Raw genomic sequence first — 4,581 nt, 5'->3', positions numbered from 1 at the left:
AAGTGGGGACCAGAAAAGGAGGAGAGCGAATGGGAGGAGCTGGAAGGAGCGGAGGGGTCGGGTTAGAGGAACCGCTGAACAGAGCAGAGAAGTTTGGGGAAGAGGAGGGGTCTGGGTGAATTCCTCACTGAGTGCGGTGGAAGAGCCCGGGCTCAAGAGCCACCCAAGTCCGGACAGAAGGGGACCCGGCCGACGCTTAAGCGGGGGCGGTGCTGCCACCCGCTGCTCGTCCTTGGGAATGTGGTTCACCAACTCGGGTGACCCCTGGATCCTGCTGGGGCCCGTGGGTGGCTGAGCTGGGTGACCCGCGGACAGCAGACACTCGGAGTCACCGCCTCTAGGGATCTGGACGGGTTCCGAGGGTCGCGAACGCTTAAGGGAGAAAAGGGAGAAGGGTAGTGCGCAGAGCTGGACGTGCCTGGGCACCGGCTCCCTGTGGCCCTCGTCCGTGTAGTACCAAAAGTGCCTTGCCCCCACGCCCCTCCGACTAGGTAGAGTGCTAGATGCCCTTTGCCTCCTGGCCCCCGGCGCCACTCCTGGTACTTGCTCTCCCTGGGGAGGCGGCCGACTTCAGTGGCCCGCTCGCAAGCTATGCCTGGCGCGCGGGCTGCGGCTTCGGGCCTGGAGCAGGGACGAGCGCCGCCCCGGGCGACAAGGAGGCGGGGCGGGGCCACCTGTCAGCCCGTCAGAGTAGCTGAGCCGGCAGCCTTTACCTAGACCTGGAGCTGGCGTAGGACAGCCGGAGGCAGGCAGGGATTTCAGGCGCGTGAGGTTTGGACTCCGCGGCCCAGACTCACAAACTAGACTGGAAAGTGCCTCCGACTAGTCTCGAAAGTAAAGCATTGGTTAAAAATACCTTTAAAAAAAAATCGCTGTACCTCTCATAGGAGTTAAAAAGTCACCAGGAGGACTTGATTCCTAAGCTCAGGCTATCTCCATGTTTTCAGAGGAAACATTGAGTCCTCCAGCATTTAACCCAGCAACTTGAGGCATGTTTATAAAGGAATACTTACGAAAAATCAGGGGCACGCATGCTTCAGATCCAACTTTCCCTATTTTCACTAATATAGTATTTTACAGATAAACTGAGAGATTATTCCACCAATTAACACTTCTGTCTTCCAACTCCTGTCCATGTCCCTGTTATTTCAATCACTTCTTCCTTCTCTCAGATTTTGATTTCTGCAGGGTTTCTGTCATGTCAGACTTGTGGCAGCATCTATCATCTGTTAGGGTATTGAAATGTCTTGTGGGGCTGCAAAAATTTAGGTGTAAAATCACAATTGTAAAAATTATAATAGAGTGTGTGAATTTTTTTTCAAGTTCACTTTTAATCAGCCAGGAAAGTTACCTGTAAAATTTAATGAATATTTTGCCCTATTTAGAAAGCAAGGATTCTGGAACTATCTATTGTTTTTATTTTATTACCATAGAGGCAGAAAGACTTGGTACATCATTTTCTCCCACATGACTGTCAGTTACTCCTTCATAATAACTTGTCGCACGTGGCTCTCAGGTAATCCTTTGTAATAACTTCTATCAGGACAAGAAGAATTTTCTCTCAATGCCCTTCCTCGGATGTAATCGGGAAGATTAGAATATGGGCTACCTGGGTGTGCACCTTACTACAAACTGCAGCCAAATAAATGTTTCCCATGTGGGACTTTTGGAAGTCCCCAAGAGTGAATTGTTTTTTTTAAAAAAAAAAAGAAAGAAAAAAAAGGTAACATTTCTTGTCAGCAGCTGCTTACTAAACGAATAGTAAAGCTAAGAAACAAAACAAAATCACCTCGAGGCAAATACTCAAGAAGTCTACATATGCTGGAGTTAGAAAATAGTGCCATCTGCTGGACGAGAGTCGTCCTAAAGCAGCTTTTGACGTAGGAGATCTTGATTGAGCTAACAACTGTTGAATTCCTACTGCCCGGTTACTTTTGATTGAGAAATACAAAGATGAGGATAACATGAGTTACCAGTCCCCTTGGTTTTGTAGTTTCACAATCCCTATGGCTTCCTTGCTGCTGAGACTTCTCTAATGAGAAAGAGAGTGGAGATAAAACCCAGTGATACTGCCACTTGATATTCCCCAGGGTGAAGTCATGACTGAAGGAATAAAAGTAATACCATCATGTAAATATAAAGCTTTGTATTAAATGTGGATTTTTTTCCTATGGGAAAAAGTGCCCAGTTATTGATAGTTAATATTGACTAACAAGTACTAACTATGCATATCACTTGGAAAAGAAATGAAACCATCCTTTCACTAAAGGATAAAGGAGGTATTACTATGTCTATGTTCACAATTTTCCTTTTTGAAGACTATTTATTGAGCATCTGCTTTGTTCCAGGCATTGGATGTGGCTGTGATTATGCTGAGTACTCTGGGTAAACCCAGTAGAAGCACTCAGTATACAATGCTTACTAACCAAATGATACTCCAGGAATAAAAGACAGATCAGATTATCAAATCAATCAACATTATTTTGCTTCTCAACTCCCTGGAATATGTGAAGGGAAGAAATTGGTATTAGTAAATAATTATTTTGATCAAATAAACTAAAGTGTTTAGATGTTTCAAAGATTATTAATTCACAAAAAGGATCAGTACCATATTTACAAATCACTGGTGAAGAGGGTACCTAGGTATTATCTGTAATAGGCATCCTGAGAAACCCATGTCTATATATTTAAAATTCATATTTTTTCTATCAGTAATAAGATAAAACAAACTGAAGAAAAACATTGGACATAGAAGCATTGGAACTGTTAGCTTTAATTATTTTAGTTTATAAATTAGCAAAAGTACTAAAAACTCTGCATAAAGATAAATAACATTAAATCCAGTCATTCAATCATTCAATAAATACATAATGAGCACTTATTCTCTGCCATGTTCTCAAGATGAAATGTTGAAGACAGGTGGTGTCTTTTATCTAACATCAAAGCTCATATAACATATATATGTATGTATATATGCATAATCATTTACTATATAAAGAAAATATATGAGTAAAATTTCATGTAATAGGAAATCATATGTGTGGTGTGTGTGTGTGTGTATAAAATAAGATTATACCGAAGTAGTAACTATAGGGATTCTTGCTTTATGTTAAGAATACTGATAATTTTTGTGTTTTTCTATTTTTCTATTTTTGTCTAATATATGTTAAAAATTAAAATACTGTATAAGCTCAGGACTATAGGCTCAAATTAAATTTAGAAATTGTGCTAAAGGAACTATACCAGGCTGGGAATGTAGCTCACTGATAGAGCCCTTGCTTAGAATGGGAAAGACCCTGAGTTCAATCCCCAGCACTGCAAAACAAAACAAAAACCACATTTGTTATGGTTTGGATGTGATATTTCCCCCAAAAGCTCATGTGTGAGACAATGCAAGAAGGTTTAGAGGAGAAATCACAAAGTTATGAGAGCCTTAGCCCAATTAGTGAATTAATTCACTGATGAGATTAAGTAGTAACCAAAGGGGGTAGGATATGGCTGGAGGAGGTGGGCACTTTGGTGTATATATTTTGTATCTGGCAAGTGGAATCTCTTGCTCTGATTTCTGGTCATAGTGTAAGCTTCTTCCCTCTGCCTCACCTCCAGCCCTAAGGAATGGAGTGGACCGTCTGTGGACTGAGACTTCTGAAACTAGGAGTCATCAAATAAACTTTTCTTCCTCTATAATTGCTCTGGTTGGGTCTTTTAGTCACAGCAGAAAAAAAAACTGACTAAAAAACATTTGAAAACAAACCCTATACTGTAAAATTTAGGTCTTTGATTTCTAAAAAATGTGTGTGAGCCAGTTTTGCTCCTACCTAGCCTCAGTACTTGGGTGTCTTGTCTTAGCCTCAGTACTCAGTCTCCCCTCCTCAGATCTTATCTTTCCATTGGCCAGCTTAGACATCTGTGGTTTCTCAATAGACATTGATACATTTCAGCTTCTCTGGGTTGGCATACAAAAAGTCCAAGATTTGGCCACTATCTGCTCTTCTGGACTTCTCTTCAACATTTTATTCACCAATTCATTCAGCAAGACGTATTTATCAAGTATAAGTCATTGTGCTAGGCAAATAGAACATACAAAGGTAGAAGACGTGGCATGTTCTCATCTACCTCTAGCGGAATCCCAATGTATACACAGATGTGCCTGCACACGCGCATACACACACACACACACACACACACACACCCCAAAAGGTAAAATATGAAATGAGTCTAGGGGGAGGATTGAAAGACACCAAAAGAGACAACAACTGTGCTGGGAAATTAAGGATACTGTGGATCTGCTGCCTTTTGAGCTGTCATTCATTGGATGAATAGTTTCTTCAATAGAAACAGGCAAAATTTAAACATTGATAACATCCAGTGCGTGATAACATCCAGGGAGTGGGGTAGGATGTCTAAATATTGTTTGTATTCACAAAGCATCTGAAAAACTTCATATTTGTGTATTTGAAGTCGATATTTCTTCTAGCAGTAATGATTAAACCAGGAGAAGAGATGCAGACCTTCCGAGATTTTACTAGTGCCAATATGCTAGTGGAAAGTGATACCATAGTAACTACAGAATATGCTTTT

This window comes from Marmota marmota, unplaced genomic scaffold, assembly GCF_001458135.2.
Source record: "Marmota marmota marmota unplaced genomic scaffold, marMar, whole genome shotgun sequence".
Classification (NCBI taxonomy): Eukaryota; Metazoa; Chordata; class Mammalia; order Rodentia; family Sciuridae; genus Marmota; species Marmota marmota.
This window is presented reverse-complemented; position numbering follows the sequence as displayed.